Genomic DNA, 23,472 nt, shown 5'->3' with positions numbered 1-23,472 from the left:
GGAGAGAAACACTTGTCCCCAGGGACAGGAGGAGCCACCCCCCACAACTCATCCAAAAGGCCTGGGAGGAGGTGACATCCAGAATCAGCAGCCACAACGTGGTCCGGGCCTCATGGGTGCAGTGCCGGAAGCACTTTAACAATTTCCTGCGATCGGGAAGGATAAGTACCGTGTTGGCATGGGTCACTTTGCCGAACAGGTAAGAGCTGCCAATCCCCCGTGGGCCTCAGGAGTGTTAGAGTGTGAGCTGCAAATGTCCATGAGGCAGGATTTGGCCAAAGGGGTCAGCCCTGGCTGCTTGGACTGAGTACCTTTTGGCTCCAGGGTCACAGATGGGCCAAGCCCTGTGAGATGTTCCTCAGTGGGATTGGTCAGGCTGCAATGGCACTGCAGGTAACGAGTGGACTCATCAATGCTCCTATATTCTTCCAGAAGAAAACATCCCATAACAATGCTGAGAGGTCACAGAATGGTGAGGGACCCCCACACCTCCTAATCCTCAGTCAATATGAGCAGGAGGCCATGGAGCTGGAGAGGCGCCATGCACCTCCGTTAAGCGGTCATGGTGAGGTTGGGGCCAGAAAGAAGTAAGAGTGCAGTGCACTGAGGTGAGAATGTGGCTTGTTGCAACCATTCCAGCGTAGTCTCTATATTGATGTGAGCCTCGAACCTGGAATCCCCACTGAAAATGGAAAGACGAGTGCACCATGATGCAGATCTTTCTCTCATCAGGGTGCCAGGCATACACACTGACAGTCTAATGACTTAAACTAATGACATGTCCTTCTTCTCCCCTTTAAGCTCACTAGCAGCCCCTCATTGTAAGGAGCCTGAAGACACCCCCTGACCCCTGAGGACCACCATGCTGAGCATGCAGCTGCGTCACATCCTCTCTCAAGCAGGCACCAGGTGCAGATAGCAGCACCTCGGTGGGCATAAGATCACTGTTTAGTATCTCGTTGCACATTGGTGAGGGCACTTTACACTCGCTTGAGGTGCAGGCTTAAGCAGAGAGTGCCCAGGGTGCTGGTAGACGGAAGACTGCTGGGGATCAGGACGATGCTCAGTTGATCACTGATGATGGGCCTCTGGAATGGTCCCTGAGGCAGCAGATGCTGGATGTGTAGCAGGGTGTGCGGGAGGATCTGGCGGAGATACATGAGGGAATGCGTGCCATGGTCTCCATTGTGGAGGAGTCCATGTGGAGCATAAGCACTGCATTGACCCTCATGCCGAGCACACTGCCTCCTCCATTGAGAGAATGGCAACTCTCAAGGGGAGGCTCCTCCAGGAACTCAGTCAGGGTTCCTGGGGATGTGCTCGGACTGCAAGCGCTCGCTCCGGCAGCTGGTCACTGTCAGTGTGGAAGATGGATAGGGCGCCCAGTATCCCAGCTAGGTGCCTGTCCATACATGGTGAACAGGGAAGTCCAGAGCGACTTGACATTGGCGCACAAACTGCCTGTCTTTTCCGCGGGCTCCTCTCAGGGCACTCCTCCGCCCCTCTGTCAGTGACTGTGGCATCTGATGAGGCTGCGGTGATTGGGGAGATGCCAGCCATGGCACTGGCCACTCCCTCCTAGGCAGGGCCAGCACAGACTCCACGGACCAGACGACACCCGCCAAGGTCTTCAAGGCCAACAGGACAGCAGAGTGAGCAAGCTGTCTCCAATGCTGGTGCCAGCGAGGGGGGAGCAACTAGATGTAGCACCCGCAAGCAAAAACTTAAAGCACCTTAAACACAACACGGGCTTATCACTGGTGATATTTTTCCCCCATTTTTCTGTTATTTTTTTAATGGTGTGATGTAAACTGATCATGTTAATTTCTGCAATGTTTGTCAGTCAGCAGTAAATGAGATTTTTCTTTTGCAACTAGCCCCTGGATGCTTCATTTGCTCTGTAGGTGCAGGGTAATCCATGATGATATGATAGACGTGTGACTTCTTAAACTTTATTGCACTGGTGCATAGTATATGTTGTTGATCAAGGAACTGGTTCTGTTAGGGATTGAATATGAAGCCTGCAGCCCTGGCATTTGGTGGTAGCTCTTATTTGGTTGGTTAGCTGAAGGAGCGCTGGATCAAAGCTTCCTGGGTGTCCCTGCCTCCCTGGAGGTTACCCAGGTCTGTGCCTACACACTCAGCATTCTACTGACCATACTCGTCCTTGGACTCACTACTGGACTCATCGTCTGTTGCCTGTGCAGCTGCGTCAAGATCTTCTTCCTCCACTGGGTCCTCCCTTACCATTGCCAGATTGTGTAGAGTGCAGCATGCAACCACAATCAGTGACACACGATCTGGGGGCTATTGCATTGCACCCCTGAACAGTCCAGGCATCAGAAGTGCATCATGAGACCAATGGTCCTCTCTATCACCGCCCTTGTGGAGGCATAGTTCTTGTTGTACTGTTGCTCAACCTCTGTTCTTGGGTGACGGAGAGGCTTCATGAGTCATCTTTTGAGTGGATAGCCCTTGTCACCCAGCAGTCATCCATCCAGTCAGGCTGGAGCACTGAAGAGCCCCGGCACCTGGGAGTGTATCAGGATGTAAGCATCATGGGAGTTGCCAAGGTACCTTGCACAGACTTGTAGAATCAGCATCCTGTGATCACACACTATCTGCACGTTCATGGAGTGGAAGCCCTTCCTGTTGATGAAGACACCGGGCTCACCTGCTGGCGCCTTGATGGCCACATGTGTGGAGTCTATTGCATCCTGGACACAGGGGAAGCCAGCAATGGCCGCGAAGCCTCTGGCTCACTCTGTCTGGCTGGCCTCGTCTGTACAATAATGAATGAAAGTCAATGCACACCTGAAAGGAGCTTCTGTCACCAGTTTAACACAACTATAGACAGCTGATTAGGACACTCCAAAAGATCCCCCACTGAGTCCTGGAAAGAACCGGAGGCATAGATATTTAGGACCACCGTGACCTTTAGAGCCACTGGCATGTGGTGTCCACCCACACAGTCAGAGCTGATCTTAGGGCTGATCGTCTGACATATTGAGGTCACTGTCTCCCTGAGAGACAGGGCCTCCTTTGGCATTGCACCTCGGAAATGTTGAGGTAACTGCATAGCCGCCTGTAAACCATGGCAGCAGGATACTGGCATCTTCCTTGGCCCCTTCCACCTTGGCCTTCCTGTTGGCCCTGTGCCCCTTGTGCCTGCGCCTTCCTCCCACAGGTCACTTCCCTGGAAGCTGAATAAGGACACCTGGCCTCCTCCCCCTTCTGGCCCTCTCTTCCTCCTCAGAGGAGGTGCCGCCAGCAGAGACCATAATCGCAATTACCAGGGTAAGGGAAGGCTGTCTGATACCTGGAAGGGCCCATATGCTGTGAATCCTCCAGGAGCCTGGAAGACAACACTAAGTCCTGAACTGAAGCTCTAAATGCTCTGGATGCAGCACTGAAGTGAAGTGAAGCTGTCCTGTTCACAGAGGCAAGCAAAACTACTCACTAATCACTTTGACAAGGCTACTGACCCCTCTTATCCCGCCCATGGATGAGGTTTTACAAATTGTGGCCTACCAGCCTGCCCATTTTGCCCATGTGACAGCCTGAAAATTACACAGGATATGTAAACTTGGAGGCAATTGGTCTCTCAAGGTCCTTAACTGGCCACTTAATGAATGGCAGGCGCATCTCCATCTTCATCCTGCGCCTGCCTAGCGAAATATCGTGAGAGTGCGCATTAACATTGGGACGCTCATCCAATGCCAACATGCTTTATTTCATGTAGGGGCATGCTGGGCATATGCCCACATATCAAGGTAAAATTCTGCCCTATGTGTGTTACTGTTGCCTTAACAAAAGTGTAACTGGGAGTCAGGTTAAGGAGGGGATTTAGGAGTTATCATAGTAGTAATTTGTAGATCTATGTATGTGTTTAAAATCATTTCTCTTATTAATAAATGTTTAATCTAGTTTTGTAAAAACCTATTGGACTTGGTGGTCTAATTACTACTGAATTCAAAGCACGTATCTCGAAATTTATACGAATTGCAAAACAAGTTGTGGTAGTTGTTTCATGTTTCCCTTTGGGATTTGAACAACTCAGCATTTACCATCATCTGTGCCATAACATAGTTGGGGCTCATCTGGGAATATATTTGAAATTCCTTGCTTGCTTTGGAGTTGGTGAATCTTAAGGTTATGAGTACGAGAAGCACTTTGAATTTACGAGTTGGTGCGAGTTTTTTTTTTAACTGGTGAGACTGCAATAAGGCTTTGGCAGTTGCTCAGACTTGTCTAGGAGTTGAAGTTATAACTATGGCTGGTTTACAAAAGGTAACTAAAGGTAAGTTAATGCAATTGGCGGATAAATTACAATTGGGGTTACCTGCAGGGGCGAAGAAAGCAGATATAATTGAAGGCATAGCACAGCATTTAAAGTTGGAATTGATACCTGACACTAGTGAGTCCCAGCTGGAGGTAGTGAGACTTTAATTAGAAATGACACGGCTTGAAGTTGAACAAGCAAAGGAACTGAGCAAACTTGAGTTGGAGGCAAACGAAAAAGAAAAAGAATTGGAAATGAAAAAAACTGTAACTAGAGGCAGCAGAAAAAGGAAGAACATTTTAAAGGGAACAGGCAGAAAAGCAGGAGAGAGAAAGAAAACAAGAAAGGGGATTAGAAATGGCAAAGTTAGAAAAGGAAAGAGAAAAAGAGAGAGAATTCCAGCTTAAAATGTAGGTGAGGAAGGACTTATTTCCAGATCAGAACCGAGTGGGGACATGTTTAAATTTGTACAAGCTCTTCCAAATTTTGAGGAAAGAAATGTTGAAGAATTTTTTATTTCATTTGAGAAAATAGGTAAACAGATTAAGTGGCCACAGAAAAACTGGAAAACGTTGTGACAATCCAGGTGGCTGGGTAGAACGCATGAGGTTTATGCTTCACTGTCAGAAGAAATGTCGGTGAACTACGAGGTGGTAAAATAGGCCATCTTGAGTGCATTTGAGTTGGTTCCTGAAGCATACTGGCAGAAATTTAGGAATATGAAAAAAACAACCTGAAAAAACTTATGTTGAGTTTGAAAGAGTAAAACAAAGTAATTTTGACCAGTGGATACGGGCATTAAAGATAGAGAAAACATATGCGGTTCTTAGAGAGGTAATTCTTTTGGAAGAATTTAAAGATTCAATTCCTTCGGTAGCGAAAATGCATGTGGAGGAACAGAGGAGTGAAATGGTAAGACAAACAGCAGAGATGATTATGAGTTAGTTCATAGAGCCAAATCATTTTTCAACACCCTTTTAGATCAGAAAAGGACAGAAAATGAGAAGGTGAAAGGAAAGTGGGTAGTCAGGGAAGAGGATGAGTACGTGGAAATTCACAGGAAGTTTTTTCTCAGAATAAAAAGGAAGGTGCTGAGGGTAGAATTGACATTCCAAAATTAAAGTTGGACATGCAAAATCTGTGTGTTGGAAATTGCAAGGAAATCTGTTGGAATTATAGGGGTGCAGAAAAGTTCTGCAAGTAAAAGTAGTGGGGATTCTGAGGTTCAGGCACAGGAAAAAAAACAGTGCTTTGTGTATAGGTAAAACATGGAGAAACACTGTTAGGTAAAGAAGTGGGAATGTGTTCACAACTTACCCAAGAGAATTCTAAGGAATAGGTTACATAAATGTTTAGAGATTTTGTGTGTGAATGGAAAGTCTTTCCACGTGTATAGGGTGAAGTAAGTAAAGATGTTAAAATTTTAAGAGACACTTGGGCTAATCAATCCTTAATGTTGTGGGATAGTGACATTTGTTGTTCAGAGCGAGTATTGCAGGAATAGGTGATAAGTGGGGTTCGTGGAGATGCTAAATATATTCCATTGTGGAAGGTAAATTTAAAGAGTACGTGGAAAACAGATGAGGTGATTATTGGAGTAGTGAAAAAATTGCCCATTGTAGGAGTTCAATTTATTCTGGATAATGATATAGCTGGATCACAAATGTGGGTGATGCCTATGGTAGTTGAGCAGCCTGTAGAAGTGTTTTCACAGTAGTGTTGCAGATAGAACATCCTGGATTGTTCCCACATTGTGTGATAACAAGATCATGAGGTTGAAACAAGAAGAACAGGAAGTTCAAAGACAGGGAGAAGGTGTGGAAATCCATTTGGCTGACACTGTGTTTGATAGGATTGTTCAGGAAGTAAAACTAGAGGACAATTCAGTTGAAGTGTTTAATTCAAGGAGGTTAGTGGAGTTACAGAAAAATAATTTACAAATAAAATGTTTATATCAGACACCTTACTCAGTAACAGAGGCAAAATGTATTCCAGAATGTTATTACCTCATGGGTAATATTTTAACGGGAAAATGGAGGCTTTATCATGCTTCAGCAAATGAAAGCTGGTGAGAGGTGCATCAGATTGTACTACCATTGGATTCTGAGAATAGCTCATGAAATTCCAATGGAGGGACATTTAGGAATTAGAACGGCAAAAGGCAAAGATATAAAAGCATTTTATTGGCCTGAACTGCATAGGGATGTAGTCAAATTCTGTAGAACATGTCATATATATCAGGTGATAGGGAAACCACAAGCAGTGATTAAGCCTGCACCTTTAATTCTAATTCCAGCATTTGAAAAAGCTAGGGTCATGGTTGATTGTGTAGGACCCCTCCCTAAGACTAAAAGTAGAAATCAGTACTTACTGACAATAATGATGTGTCTACCAGGTTTCCTGAAGCAATTCCTTTGAGAAATATTACAACAAAGAAACTTGTGGAAGAGTTAACTAAATATTTTATAAGATATGGTTTATTTAAAGAAATCCAATCAGATCAGGTTTCAAATTTCATGTCACAGCTACTTAAGGAGGTAATGAACAGTTTGGGAATAAAACAGTTGAAGTCAACAGCTTATCATCCTGAGTCACAAGGGGCTTTGGAAAGATAGCATCAAACTCTTAAAAACTATGATGAAAGCATATAGTCAGGATTATCCACAAGACTGGGCTTTGGGAATTCCATTTTTGCTGTTTGCTATTACGGACGCTCCTAATGCATCAACTGGTTTTAGTCCTTTCGAAATAGTTTATGGTCATGATGTAAGGGGACCACTAAAGTTAATTCATGAGAAATTGATGGGTCAAAATTCAGAAACTACTCTCCTGGGTTATGTATCAAATGTCAGAGAAAGATTGAACAAAGCATGTGAGTTGGATAGGGAACATTTAAAGATATCATAGCAAGTGATGAAAATGAAAGCAGACAGGAAAGCTACAGTTTGTAGTTTTGTTGCTGGGAAGAAAGTGCTAGTTCTGTTACCAGTACTGGGCAATTCATTAAAGGCAAGATTTAGTGGGACTTACAGGATTGAAAAGATGCTGAGTGAAGTAAATTATTTAATAAACAATCCAGATAGAAGAAATAAGCAAAGGGTGTGTCATGTAAATATGCTTAAAAAGTACTTTGACAGGGAAGAAAACCAAAAAGAAGTGTCAGTGGTAGTAGAAAATGAGAAATAAGTAGAAATGCAGGATTCTGAAATTGATTTTCCACTAATCAAATTGGATAATGAGGGGCTACTTGAAAATATAAATGCAATATTGAGTACCTTCCAGACAAGTGTCAAAATGATTTGGAAACGCTATTTCATTCACGCAAAGGTATTTGTGGCAATAAGCTGGGGAGGACGAATTTAGCTACATATGATGTGTCTGTAGAAGTTTCTTCTTCACTAAGGCAACATCCTTATAGATTAAATCCGGCAAAGTTATCACAAGTGCAGAAAGAAATAGAACTCAAGCTTCACAGTGATATCATTGAGCTTAATTGCAGTAACTGGAGTTCGCCTATTGTGCTGGTACTGAAACCAGATGGAACACAAAGACTGTGTGTGGACTATCAAAAGGTGAATGGGGTGATAAAAACAAATTCATATCCTATGCCACAGTTGGAATATTGTATTGAGAAAGTGGGACAATCAAAATTTATCACAAAGATTGACTTACTAAAAGGATATTGGCAAGTACTGTTATCAGAGAGAACAAACGGCATATTGTCTTTTGTGATGCCAGATGGACTATATCAGTTTAAAGTTATGCCATTTGGTATGAAAAATGCACCGACAACATTTCAAAAACTGACAAACCAAGCAATTGCAAGGCTGAGCAATTGTGCTGTTTATACTGACGACTTGATAGTCCTACGTGGAAGGCGCATTTACAACATCCAGAAGAATTAGTTACTCAATTACAAGAAGCTAATTTGGTAATGAACTTGGCTAAAAGTGAATTTGCAAAAGCGCAAGTTACATATCTAGGCCATACCATTGGAGATGGTAAGGTAGCTTCAAGAGATGTGAAAGTCAAGGCTATTGTGGATTTCCCCATGTCTACAACAAAACAAGAAGTTTTGAGATTTCTGGGCATGAGTGGGTTTTATTCAAAATTTGTACCAAATTTTAGCAGTGTGGTTGATCCACTGGCTGAACTATTAAAAAAGGTTTCAACGCACACTGGAGTCCTTTGGAGTGTACATTTGACATTTTGAAAACTTTATTAACTATGACACCAGTTTTGGCAGGACTCAATTATGCCTAGCAATTTAAGCTGGCCATTGACACAAGTCATATAGGCATTGGGGCCATACTGCTACAAGAAGATGATACTGGAATTGAAAAACCGACAGGGTATTTTTCACAGAAGTTGAATGTACAACAGAAAAGATAGTCAACAATCAAAAAGGAGACTTTGAGTTTGGTATTAGCATTGCAGCATTTTGAGATTTATGTTGCAAACAATTTGTCAGAAACAATCGTTTATACCGACCACAATCGTTTAAAGTTTCTGGACAAATCTTGAGACAGAAGTGCAAGGCTATTCAGATGGAGTTTATTACTGCAATCATTTAATCTACAGATTATACATGTAGCAGGACGAGAAAATCTGATTGCAGATGTATTATCAAGAGTTTGAAGCTTAAAGGGAAAATTGGACATTTAAAACCTGGACACTGAACTGAAAATGATTTCTGTTGATACAAAGGATTTGTATATATATATATTGTTATGTTAATGCATGCATCTGGTAATGTAATAGTGTAAGTATATAGTTAAGTACATGATATAGTATAAGATAGGTTAATAAAAATGAAGCCATCTATTTAAATTATGACGTTCATTTTTTAATAAGGAGGAGGATGTCAGGAAGAGATAATAATTCTCATAATGTTATTGGAATTTATTGTAAAATAGTGATATCTGTGTCTGAATATGTCTCTGTGTGTTTGTGTGTGTGTGTGTGTGTGCAAGATTTAATTGGATTAAAAGCAGCTGGTCTGAAAGCTTTGAGGTAAACACGGGGAAAGTTTAGAATGTAAGGTGTAAAACGATATTTGCATTTTTAAATAAACCAGATTAGGTTATTTTCAAAGGAGGGGTGAAATGTGTCACCTAGTCAGGTGAAGTTTAGAAACACTGTATTTATTTTTTCCAAAGATTACTGGCAAAACTTAATGCTATGAGATACTTTTACTATCAGAAAGGTAAAGTCCAAAGGCATAGTGAAACAATGGGAATTTGCATTCAAAGGGGAAAATATATAAAAAGGAGCAAAGGCTGTGTGTAAGGGTAGGCATTTTTAAGATCTAACAATTGTGAAAATCCTTCAGCATCAATGCCTCAAACTGGTGTTTTCAAAGAACTGAAATTAAGAAAACTCAGTTTGAATTCGACTGGTTCAGGGTATTGTGTATCATCTTGCCAGTGTCTTTTAAAATCTAAATGTCTTACTGTTGCCTTAACAAAAGTGTAACTGGGAGTCAGATTAAGTAGGGGATTTAGGAGTTATCATTGTAGTAATTTGTAGATCTATGTATGTCTTTAAAATCATTTCTCTTATTAATAAATGTTTAATCTAGTAAAAACCTATAGGACTTGGTGGTCTTATTACCACTGAATTCAAGGCACGCAAGTTGAAATTTATACAAATTGCAAAACAAGTTTTGGCAGTTGTTTCAAGTTTCCCTTTGGGATTTGAATAACTCAACATTTACCATCAGCTGTGCCATAATACTACTCCAGTTCAGTTTCTGGTCATGGTAACTCATAGGATGTTGATAGTGGGGGAATTAGTGATGGTAATGCCATTGAATGTCAAGGGTGATGGTTACATTGTCTCTTGTTGGAGATGGTCATTGCCTGGCACTTGTGTGGCATGAATGTTACTTGTCACTTGTCAGCCCAAGCCTGGATGTTGTCCAGGTCTTGCTGCATTTGGACATGGGCTGCTTCAGTATCTGAGGAGTTGCAAATGGTGCAGAACATTGTGCAATCATCAGCGAACACCCCCACTTCTGACCTTATGATGGAAGGAAGGTCATTGATGAAGCAGCTGAAGATGGTTGGGCCTAGGACACTATCCTGAGGAACTCCTGCAGAGATGTCCTTTAGCTGAGATAACTGACCTCCAACAACCACAACCATCTTCCTTTGTGCTAGATATGACTCCAACCAGAGGAGAGCTTTCCCCCGATTTCCATTGACTCCAGTTTTTCTAGGGTTCCTTGAGGCCACACTCGATCAAGTGCTGCCTTGATGTCAAGGGCAGTCACTCCCACCTCACCTCACCTCTGGAGTTCAGCTCTTCTTTCCATGATTGAGCCAAGGCTGTAATGAGGTCAGGAACTGAGTGGCCCTGCAAGCTAAGCTCTGGAACTCCTTCCTCAAATTCCTCACTTCTCTGCCTCTTTGTCCTCCTATAAGACGCTCCTTAAAACCTACTTCTTTGCCCAAGCTCCTGTCTTAATATTCTCTCATGTGACTCTGTGTCCATTTTTTCTTGATAATCTATCTTGAGAAGTACCTTGGAATACTTCAATAAATTAAAGTCTAGATACAAATACAAGTCATTGTTTTCAGGCTTATAATCATGTTAATGTCCATCATGACATTATAATTTACACTGGATCCTACAGCTTTTTGTCAGCTCTCTTTGACAAGTGCTGTTATTCTAACCTGTAACCATTTATTTGGGGGGTCTTGATGGTGGCTGGGTCAGCAAATAATGTTCCCTCCAACTTCTGTTTGCTGTGCATGACCAGCTTGTTTCACTGTGTGGTCCCTTTAAGATTGCCGAGTGGCCACTCATACATGCACCTTAAAGGGTTGTACGTGGCCTGTTTGTTCCTGTACAGTATATTCCCAACTGCTGTGTAGAGGAAACATTACGGGCAAAGTCGAGCAACATTCAGCTGCTCCAAACTACAATTTTTGTTTGCTGCTGCCGCTGGGTGCCCAAAACAGGAAAGTGTTCCAATTCTCAAAATAGCATTGCTTAGTTGGAGAAGCACACAAATTGACTGAAAAACCTGATTAAAAGCACCCCTTACTCACTGATGGTGACTAAAACAGGTATTGCCTCAGAATGGAAAGTCATTAAGGTGGACAATTAGATCTGCAGTATGTAGAAAAGTTTACATGAATTTTGATTGAGTTTTGTCCTGATAAAATTTGGTACATTTGTAGCAATCATGTCAGTCATAATCTTTTGCTGTGACTATGGTTACCTACTGGTTACTTTGAGTAGCTGTTCACTGCTGTCCGCCAAGATACTACTAATTGAAAAAAATAAACAGAATCTAACTCACTCACAAACTACACATTTTGCACAATATAAATACAAGGGGGAAATGAATAGCAAGTAACACTAATAGAGTTAAAGAAGTAGAATGGGAGGTAGCTCAAGTGGAGTAGAAACACCGACACATACCAATTGGGCTGTATGGTCTGTTTCTGTACTGGACATTCTATGTAATCTACATAATGTGCAACATGGGTGAAAGTTCAAGGCTCTAATTTCATCCCAAGCTTTAGACAACTGTTATAAATGAGAAAATGCATTTAGAATGTTGTCACAATGATCAGGAGAATTCTTAACCCCATCATGTAAATGGATGAGGAATAACCACTGACACATCCAACAATAAATTCATCAATACCCACCCTTGGGAAATGCACACCTATGATTATTATTGGAAGTTACAAGGATACAATTGCTAATGAAATCCTATCAGTGAAGCAAGTTAAAAATGATACACATTTAAATATTTAGCATCTTCCAACACTTCAACGTTGTACTAAGATGCCATCTTTTGAGTAAGATTTAAGACAAAGATCCCTTCTGCCTGGTTAGGTGGGCATTAAGGATCACAATACACAATTAGAAGAAGAGTAGAGAAGTCTCAGGGTCTTGGATAACACCCTCAAACATCACTGCCACAAGTAAACTACCAGGTCACTCATTCGTTTGCTGTTTTTTAAGATCTTACTATGTACAAATTGGCTATTGTGTTTTCCTTCATAACTATAATACGGGAAGGAGCTGAACACCCAAGTCTCATTGCCAAGGGCTAGCTGAAGCCAAGCGCCAGTGAAACAGTGAAAGGAGCACATGGCAACGCAGGCACCCCACTCATCTATTCCTCTTTACCACCATCTGTCCACCTGTGACAGAGACCGTAAGTTGTGCATTGGACTCTTCAGTCACTTGAGAACTCATTTTTAGTCTGGAAGCAAGTCATCCTCGACCCAAGGGACTGCCTAAGAGACAGTCGTAAGATCATAAGAAATAGGAGCAGGATTAGGCCATTCAGCCCATCGAGCTTAATCTGCCATTCAATATGTTCAAAGCTGATCTGATTGTGGCCTTAACTCCATTTTTCTGCTTGTCCCCCCATAACCCTCTACTCCTTTGTCAGACAAGAATCTCACTTAGCCTTGAATACATTTAATGACCCAGCCTTCACTGCTCTCTAGGGAAGAGAATTCCATAGACTAACAAACTTCTGAGAGAAGAAATTCTACTTCACCTCTGTCTTAAATAGGAGACCCCTTATTTTTAAACTGTGCACTTCAAAAGCAATCCTTTGATTGCCATGTGCTTTTGCCATGTCTTGAGTTCATGTAAGACACAATATAAATGCAAAATTCTTTCTTCCTTGAAAAAGCAAAAAGACCACATAATCTAAGGCCTCTAATTTTGAAATATCTCTTGTGATAACAGATCTTAAAATTAGTGAATGCTACGGAATATGTATACCCTCTAATAACTCCACCTATGGATTATAAATCTTATTTCTAAAAGCTACCAAGAATTCAGCAAGATAACCTACCTAAGATTTACCAAAATTAGAGTTTCTTCATCAATAACTGCAAGTGGCAAGTTGTCTTTGTGAAAGTTGAGATTTCTTCACGAGCATAATTTCCATGACAAGTACATCAGTATCACATCTTCTGACAATTGCAAAGTATCATAACTCTTGATGTGTATATCAGCAACCCAACTCCTGACAGGTATGGCATTATCACATCATCAGTCAAGTATACTAATATCATACTTCTGACAGGTATACTGGACTCCTGATAGTACGCTGCTAATACATTTCCTGACAAGTACACCAGAACCACATCATCTGACAGATAAATGCTTATCATATCACATGATAGGCAATAGTAATGTTACAGCTCCTGACAAATATACCAGTATCACATCTCTTGACAAGCATGCTACTATGTAACCTTCCAAAAAATACAGCAGTATCAGATTTCCTGACATGTATACCAGTATCAGATCTCCCAACCAGTACACCGGTATCATATCCCTATGGAAATACGTTGTCTGAAGAATCTAAATGATTGCCAGGGAATGTTGTTACAGCTTAGTTTGGAATAGGTTTCTGTTATTATACAAAAATGATAAATGGAGAAAGTACAACAAAGAGTGGGTTTTGCTGTGCAAAGCGCTTATGACAAACATTTGCTAATGAAAGTGGTTTGAGAAAACAGGTGATAAATTATCGTTTTTGCTCCTTAATATGTTAGGCTACACTCACACATTTTAATGCTCTATTATTATGAAGATGGGTGAATTGACATTTCCAACAACAAGTTTCCGGAACATATGGACACAACATTCAGGGGTGTGACTAATAGCCCAGTAAAGTTACATGAACACAACATGGGTCAGGGCTGTGCAAATTCTTTATCATCAACACAGCATGAGTTAACCATGAATTCAAAACCCATTCACTGTTCACATAAATCTTCTCTTTCAGGGACAATAATTGATTTTTTGATGAAACAAAAGATTTAAAAAGTGATTTCAATGAATTGTGGTAACAATACTAACTGCACAAAAGAGAAAGCATTCATTTACAATTAGCTCAGCAGACTTATTGAACAGCCCCAAAGTCAAATAGAAGCAATTTTACCTATTTTATGTATTGCTGCTTAGTGTTTTTAAGTTATTCATAACCATATTTCATACAAAAATTATTGCATTTTAGCAGTAAATAAAAATAAAAGTAACATCAACAATATGTAACAATTATGTATCTCAGAATACTTTACTTAATGGAGAATTATTGACCTTTGATTAATTTCAATGTTTATTCTCCCAATAGTGAGAAGCCTAAAATCCAACTATTGTTATTGTGGAGGTATTTTTTTTATTATTACTTTGATTTATTAACATATTTATACAGGTTAATCCAATTACCCAAGAAGGCCAGTCTAACATTGTTTTGTGGTCTCAAGATAATTAAAAACAACAAATGCATATGAGGCCATCTAAAAAGAGAATGCACAGCCAATATAAATTCTGTAATGGATTATAATGAACCTGTAATGAACCTACTAATTCTCTCCCGTATTCAAATTATGTCCACTAAAACTGTTACACACTTTAAAAAACTGTAATTGTTCACTCATGGTTGCTATGATTATCATTCCTAACCATTTGCTTCAAATATTCTATCTTTTGTAGGCCACTTACCAAATTGTAGCTACTCTCAGGCAGGAATGAAGATGATCTGGGTGCTGGTTTTTCCTTCAATAGAATTGATGCCACTTTTTGGATGACCCAGAAACTGATAAAAATGCATGTGTACAAACTGAATTATGCCAGATTTTTTCTCTACCCAATATGGAGAGGTTTGTTAACATGTAGGTCTTCAGCTAATATCCCAGCTACGAACTGTTCACACTCACTCTGCTAAGGTAAGTGGGATTCATAACACATGGTCCAGATACCTAAACCTGCAACATTCCAGATTGGAATCCTCAAACATTTGAACTGCTGACCTTCTAAAATCCGTATTCATATTCATAGATACATACATTAATGCATTTCTCATATCAACATCACTTCATTGTATGTAAACACATACAAACACTCCATATTCGCTTTACTGACTTAGATCATACACTGCTTAGCTGAAATAAAGCAAACATTTATGGTAACATCTGTAAGGAGATGTAAACATTTTACTCCACCATATATACTTACTTTGTATACATCTTAGGAGCTGGGAGGTGTATTTCTCTTTTAAGCAAATGCCTTGAACCGGAGCTTGTGCACAATTCTGAAGTTCAAGACCACAAAGTTCAACAGGACCCAAAAACAGACATGAGGAACACGATGCATGATTAATTTGCCTGTTGCTTTTGATGAAGGCAGCAGATAAACTTTGCACTGCCTACTCATTTAAATTATTGTAGCAGGCAGCCAGTGCTAAGTGTGCTATTGAGTAGCCAGACACCTATGCAGGGGAAGCAAAATCACAAGAGGCTAGAACCAGTACAAGCTAGCTCAAAAAGGGAAGGCAAATTCTGGCCGGAATGGGTTCTAAACATCATTGTAAATTCACACCTGGGGATGATACAAGAATCAGATAACATGGCAGAGAGCAAGCACCATGATTTTCCAATGCTCATTGGAGGCCTTGGTCGAGGAGATGCAAGAGGAGAGACGTCATACAGGCCATGGGCCGGGAGGCTCTCCAGACAAACTCGCTTCCTCCTCTTGCCACAATCTCTTCTGATTTATAAGCTGCAGGTACAATCTCCCCTTACTACAACCCTGATTTTGTGCCTTTCTCCCTTCAGATACCTGGCTAAGCAGCGGTGAAAGAAGAAGGAGGTGGAAGAGCAAGAAGACAGTGATGATGAAGAAACATCATCATTCACTCTCGTAACCACAACCAGCAGATAACGACACTGCACATATTTGAGAACATCGCCTAGGGGCAGGATCGGCATATGGTGAGACACTAGGTATGAGTGGGCAGCTGCCAGAGCAGGGACAAGAGTATAAGGGTGAGATTGCACAAGAGTTCTGCTGCAGAGAACTCAGAAGAGGACTTTGATGGGGTAGTGTATAAAAGGAGGCTGAAGGGTATGCACAATTAAATGTTTGGCACATTGGCAGGCCTGGCAAAAAGCTTTCACTCAATGTCAAGAAGCATGGAGGAGTCCAGCTTCAACATGCCACAGGGCTTGGAGCCTACCCACTCCAGCATGGAAATGGTGGCCAATTTCATGAGAACACTTGCAGACCCCTCCATAAAGCATGCCTAATGGCCAATGTCTCAGCTTCCATTGAAGCACAAGCCGAAGTCACTCGACATCTGGGTGCTGCAGTGGAAGCTCAGGCTGAAGTCGTGCAACTTCAGCTTGCTGCCACACAAACTCGGGACGCAGCCATCAAAGCTGCAGATACCAGTATTCAAAGAGACTTGCAGGGTATCACAACAGTCCAGCAATCTGTCATCCAACGTATTAGTAAAATTGTTGAGGCTCCGCCCCCATTGAAGTGGCACCGTAGACCATGACCTTGCTGTCTTCTTTCAGAATGAGAGCATCGATCCTATGACAGCACTCATCCTCCCACCACCTTCATTTTGTGAGTATGCTTGCCATTGCCTGTCAGTCAGCCAGTCCAGGCTGCAGCACTTATGCCAAGGTGGTGCAGCCTGAAGCTGGGCCGTCTGAGGTCAGGGCTGCTCAAGATCATCTTACGAGGCCATCTGCAGTCTTCCTTTCTGAAAGTCAGCAGACTTCCAGCAGCCATGCTGCAGCCACTGGGTGACGCTGAGTTGTTGCTCTATAACAGGCAAAGATGGAAGACAGGTGCTATGGGTTTGCACAAGCGTGATCAGTTGACTCCTGTATGCAGTAAGGCAGTGTTTGATTTATAAATTGGCTTGACACGTATGTCATGGTGCCTTTTATTTCAGCATTAGTCAAGAGGCCACTGTGAGAGTCAGCAACAGAGGGAAGATAAGGTGAGGGGCTGTTGGTGTATGGGTAATTGAGGCTGTGTTCACTGGTCAAAGGAGTTGATCACAAACAGCTCAGCCAGAAAGATTACCTCCTCCCTCCCTTCCTCCTCTCAGCTGGTTGCTATGCAGCTGGTGGCAAGGGCTGCTTCCTCATGATGGCAAGGTTATGCAGCATGCAGCAGACGGCGCCAAACCTTGACATGCGCTCTGCTGAGTACTGCAGTGCTCTTCCAGAGTGGCTCAGATATTAGAAGTGTTTTTTAAATCCCCCATTGATCTGTTTGATCACATTTTGCATGGCAGCATGGCTTTTGTTATATGCAAGCTGCCCATGTGTGAATGGCTTGTGCACCAGAGCCATGAATCATGTCATCAGCAATATCTCCTTACTAGTAGTCACCCACTAGTTTGATGTAGTGGCTTAAGTACAACTGCTACAACAGACTCCTGCAGAATGAAGGCATCATGAATGTTTTCAGGACACTAAGCATAGACCTGCATAATCTGCAGCATTTGGTGGTACATCAGCTGGGCATCAAGGGAGCAAAATCCCTTCTGGATCATTATGGGAGCATAATGGCACCCATAGTTCTAAAGAAACAGGTGCTAAGCATCTGAGTTTTGCAGCTCTTGACTTTAAAGTAAAGCTTCATGTTCCACACACGCAATTTGGTTGTGAGGTTTTAAAAGCAGATGCTGTCAATAGCTTTAGATGGGGCAATTTTTACAATCCATTGAAATATTTGCTAAATCCAAATCTGCATCATTTGAAGTGATACTCTTTTCCAGTGCATGTGTCAAAAGTGGCAAGCAGCACAAACAAGACTCAATATTCAGCAAGGCATCAGTTCTCTCACACTAGTGTAGTTTGATGAAACTTGGCAAACTAACCCTGGAATAATAAAGTGGCCTGGCAATATTTAAGTCTAGACATTCATTTCACCAACGTGCTCACGGATTTAAGGCCTGCTGGAAGCTGATACTACGCTCTGCCAGCTGTGCTTACATTGTATGTTTTATGGTAAAAACTCTTGAACTGCTCAAGACTGAAAATTCAGCATATTTGGCAGTGGTGTCACTTGTGTTTAAATCCAGGGTCATTGACCTCTGAATAATGACCAGAGATGCAGCCTCTTCAACAATGTAATTGCTTTTCTTCAATTTGCAGATGACAATCAGACTTCAAATGAGGGTCGCACATCAGGATTAGCATACGTGAGAGAAAGAGGACCTTGTCTCCCTCTTCTTAACCCAATTTTGAGACCTCATAAAGCATTCTGCCCAAAATGCATATTTGACGTGCATTTAATCATTTTTTTCCTCCCTCAAGACCTTGGGTAGATGGAGCATTGGGACGGGAAGGAGGAATAGCAGTGAAAGTAAGGATTACAAAAGTGAGGACAAAGCTCAATCCCACATCAGCCAATAAGTCTAAGGGGCATGCCACTGAATATTAAACATCACACCCAACTCTTTGTTGCCAGCTATTCCAGGACAAGAAATTCTGTTAGCAAGCACAAGTATTACTTATGACCACACCTATTGCATTGAAAATTTTACAATAAATGCATAAATGCTAAAAATGGCATCAGCCATCTCACCGTGGTTGAATTGTGCGTCTTGCCAGCCAATCATAGAACAATTCTGACAGCGATCATGCCAAGATTCAAATCCCAGAACTTCCCACAACTCGATGGCGGTACGTCATAGCAAGTAATCTGCAATGGAAGAAAAATGGTAGAAAGTAGAAAGAAAAATGTATCAAAATAAATGCTATTGTTAATTCAATAGTTCAGTTCACTGACCAGGAACAATATTGTGCAAAATTGAACCAGTAGTAATTTCACCAGTGAAAATGCACAGATTTTATTGAATTAATTATTTCATTATAAATATATTGGTTATCACAGTATCACATATAATTGCAGCGTAATTTGCAGGTAATAAAAAATAGCTCATGTCCTCAGTACACATCGAAAATCACGGTATGCTGCTTGCACCATTCGCTCTCAATAGAAGTTTGTAGGTTCAAATCCAGTCCAAGACTTGAGCACCTAATCTAACTGACACTTCAATAAGTACTAAGCAAGTGCAGAACAAAAACAGAATTACCTGGAAAAACTCAGCAGGTCTGGCAGCATCGGCGGAGAAGAAAAGAGTTGACGTTTCGAGTCCTCATGACCCTTCAACAGAACTAGGTGAATCCAAGGAAGGGGTGAAATATAAGCTGGTTTAGGGTGTGTGGAGGGGGGGGGTGGGTGTTGGGTGGAGGGAGAGAAGTGGAGGGGGGTGGTGTGGTTGTAGCGACAAGACTGCTTGCTTGTCCCTACAACCACACCACCCCCTCCACTTCTCTCCACACCCCCCGCCGCCCCCAACACCCACCACCCCCCCCCCCCCCCCACCCCCTCCACACACCTTAAACCAGCTTATATTTCACCCCTTCCTTGGATTCACCTAGTTCTGTTGAAGGGTCATGAGGACTCGAAACGTCAACTCTTTTCTTCTCCGCCGATGCTGCCAGACCTGCTGAGTTTTTCCAGGTAATTCTGTTTTTGTTTTGGATTTCCAGCATCCGCAGTTTTTTGTTTTTATCTAAGCAAGTGCAGTATTGTTGATAGTGCTGCCTTCTGTCTGTATAGCTAGATGTAGAAGATGCTCTTCAACTATATGAAGAAGAACACGAAAATTTCCTGGTTTCATGGCAAACATCCATCCCTCAAAACAAAGTAACTGATCTGTCACCTCATTTGCAGTTTGTGGGATCTTTCTATGCACAAATTGATTACCGCAATCATCCACAAAACAGGGAATGCACTTCAGAAGTAATTCACTGGGTGTGAAGTATGTTTGGATGTTTCGAGGATGTAATAAGGTACTAATGTAAAAACAAGCTCTTTCTTTACATCTTAAAATGTTTTGTTTTGTAGGCCACCGTTTATTTTAATTGCATTTCATGTATTCCAAAAACACACTTATTCATACTTTGCAAGAATTCAAAGCTGAAATTTTATAAAATGGATAATACATGAGTGGCCAAGATAATCAACAAGTGCCTAAATTTGCATGGAATTTTTGCAGCATAAGGATTGCAATTCTAGTTGTACTTGCTGCTAAATTGACATACTTTTATGTCCCTATGTGTAGAATTTAGTACAACCCGCCAAAATGTGTTTCATGGCAGGAAGGGCTATAGAAGCGGATGGGAGCGGGCAAGGAGGAATCCTGGCAGCAGAAACTGATGGGCAAATTAAACAGCTAGTAGGAAGTCTGCGAGGCGGCAAAACTGCATTAGTGAGGCAGGAAGCCAATTTAAATAAGTAAGAAGGCTGTTAACATTAATTTGCATGCTATTGAATGGTATTGCACAAGCTTTTGGGTTAAGCAAGTGGCAAATGGGCCATCAGGTCCCTAACAAGTAAAAGCTGTTAGTGTTGAAGGGGGAGGTGAAAGGCCAGTCATTTCACTGCTGCCTTCCATTGGAGGGTGGAAGGAGTTCATAATGTTGTGTGAGCACAGATCAGAGGGGGAAGGCCTGATGCAACAGTCTGAGGGTCACAGATCAGAGAGAGAGGGGCTGACAGAACAGTCTGAGGTGCATAGATCAGAGGGGGAAGGGCTGATGGAAAAGTCTGAGGAACATAGATCAGAGGGGGAAGGCCTAATGGAACAGCCTGAGGGACACAGATCAGGGGGAGAAGGGCTGACTGAACAGCCTGAGGTGCATAGATCAGAGGGTGAAGGGCTAATGGCAAAGCCTGAGGAACATAGATCAGAGGGGGAAGGCCTGATGGAACAGCCTGAGGGACATAGATCAGAGGGAGAGGGGCTGATGGAACAGTCTGCGGGACAGAGATCAGAGGGGGAGGGCCTGATGAAACAGCCTGAGGAACACGATCAAGGGGAGAGGGGCTCATGGAACAGTCCAAGGAGCATAGATCACAAGGCTAGGGGCTTATGGAACAGCCTGAGGGGCACAGATGAGGGGAGGGCCTGATGGAACAGTCTGAGGGACAAAGATCAAAGGGAGGGCCTGATGCAACAGTCTGAGGGACACAGGTCAGGGGAGGGCCTGATTGAACAGTCTGAGGGGCAAAGGTCAAGGGGAGGGCCTGATGCAACAGTCTGAGGGGCATAGAATAAAACATCAAATCCAGGAGTATCAGCCAGGGACATCTTTTGTCAACTTAACCTCAGCACAGCACAACTTCTTTGACATTGGAGCCTGGGTTGTGAGAAAAGTATGACACCATAAAACTGATCCAAGAGCAGTGCAACTTTGCACTATAGAATATAATCACCCATCACTTTTTTTTATTAAGCATAATCTTACAACACCCTGATATGCAGAAAGATTAATTCCTATTAAGTGTATGGCCAAGCCTTCATCAGTTTATAATGGCGATCATAATGTTAGATGAGTGAGCGGAACAGAGCTGAAGGAGGCATCTGCAGGTACCTGAGGCGCCATTATCATTGAGAAGGGCCTGCTCCACCCCCCACCTACCCACATAATTGGATGAGCCCAGTGCATCACTTTCCCTAATTGGCCAGTCACTGTGTGATTGCAGTCAGCCCTCCCTGTTCTGCCTATTCAGGAATCCCGCTGACTTCTGTGTCTGCCAGTGGGATCTTCGCCTGGACTATATTTTGCCCTGTGGTCCCTTGGATATTTTGTCCTTTCCATTACAAGCCATTGTCTTTCATCCGTTAATGGTATTTCATCTCCATTTCATCCCAGGCTGTCCCACTATCCCAGGCTGAAACAGATCCCTCACAACCACAACATCCTATATGATCCTGATCTGTGCTTCCGACCTCTTTTGCCCACCACCACAAAGATCACTATCATCTGTACCATTGCCATCTCCAGCCCTGTCTCATCTGCAACACCTGCACTTTTGTTACCCTGAAACTCAACTATCCCAATGTTCTCCTGGCTGGCCTCCCATTTCCATCCTCCAAAGCTGGAGTTTATCCAAAACTCTGCTGCACATATCCTAACACACAAGTTTCGGTTGTCAATTACTCCTGTGCTTGCTGACCTATATTAGCATCCGATCTGCAAATGCTTTGATTTTACGTTGCTCATCCGCATATGCAAATCCCTCCAGGGCTGTACCCCTCTCTATGTAACTTCCTCTGCACTGCAACCCACTATGAGCTCTGCAATCCTCCAAGCCTGATCCCTTGTGTTTCAGTCACTGCTTTCACCCTATCACAGGTGGCATACCTTCAGCTGTATGAGTCCTAAGCTCTGAAATTCCCTCCCTAAACCTCTCTGGCTCATCATCTCTCTCTCTCTCTTCTTTCAAGACCCTCTTTAAACCTACCTCTTTAGGTGAACTTTAAGCCACCCATCTTAATACCTCCATCTTTGATTTGATGTCAATTTCTGTCTGATTACACTCCCTTGAAGTATCTTGGGACCTTATGTTAATGGTGCTATACAAATGCAAGTTGTTGTTGAAGTTGTCCATACTTATTCTCTGAAGCAGAGATGAAAATTCACTATAGAAAAGTTTAGCATATTCTGATCAGCTTGGGAATAATTACGACATTTTAACTGATCGTATCTTGGCTTTGCACTATGTTTGTGTCACCAACTTCTGAACCAAATCATCAGTCAACAGCAACAAAGTAAATTTGTTATAGCTAACCTCTGAGAACATCTGGGGACTTTACCAAATGCAGCAAAAGTCGCTATGACTTACATATGTTTTTGATCAAATTATTTGATAATAGTACGGTTTCACCTGTGCCAAGCAGCATGGGTAAGAATCTTTTGGAAGAGACTGATTCTACAATGGAGCCATTATTTTCCTTTATTTCTATATTTGAGAGAAACAAAGTTCAAGTTTTACTCCATTTTCACTGTACCAAAGTGGAATAGATAGATCCGGTAGAAATGAATAGAATAGATCTCACACAAAAGTCATATCTGGCTCTCTATCAAATTTCATTGGTCTTATAAAGGATCAGAAAAGAATCCAAACTTCTCCTACACAATAGACTATATATAAGCACCCTGCTTCTGCTTAAAGCAAGGAGGAAATATTTTACTGATCTACATCAAGTAGAAAACAGTGAACCAGCTGAGGGGAAAATTTTCGCAAATAATGGAAGACTGAACCTAACAAGAAGGCTAACAAAGGATGGAATCAAGTGTGTTCAACTTGAATGAATAATATGAGTATAAAAAGGGACAGCAATCAAACGAAATTATTTGAGAAGATGAATTAGCATGGATGAAGGCACGGGTTTTGTCCCTGGAAAAAATTTAAATCAGCACTAACGTTATCTCATGTTTACTGTTATCCAGTATTTTATCTCCTTCCATCCCTTTCCAACACCACCCCCTTCCCACCGACCTCATGCTATGCTGTTTCAGGTGAAAGGGTTGGCATGC

The 23,472-nt window shown here is 42.0% G+C and overlaps 1 protein-coding gene across 1 annotated transcript in view; it reads right to left on the bottom strand.

Annotated features, from left to right (window-relative positions):
- The window catches only part of znf536 (zinc finger protein 536), a 560,712-nt gene that overhangs the window by 529,477 nt on the left and 7,763 nt on the right, over nucleotides 1-23,472 (bottom strand). Inside the window, exon 3 of the mRNA XM_041192428.1 lies at nucleotides 18,665-18,781. The gene's annotated coding sequence lies outside the window, so the exon portion shown is untranslated. The remainder of the gene's footprint in view (nucleotides 1-18,664; nucleotides 18,782-23,472) is intronic.

This window comes from Carcharodon carcharias, chromosome 7, assembly GCF_017639515.1.
Source record: "Carcharodon carcharias isolate sCarCar2 chromosome 7, sCarCar2.pri, whole genome shotgun sequence".
NCBI classification, from domain to species: Eukaryota; Metazoa; Chordata; class Chondrichthyes; order Lamniformes; family Lamnidae; genus Carcharodon; species Carcharodon carcharias.
The sequence above is the reverse complement of the archived record's forward strand: the minus strand, read 5'-3'. Positions and strand labels throughout refer to the sequence as shown.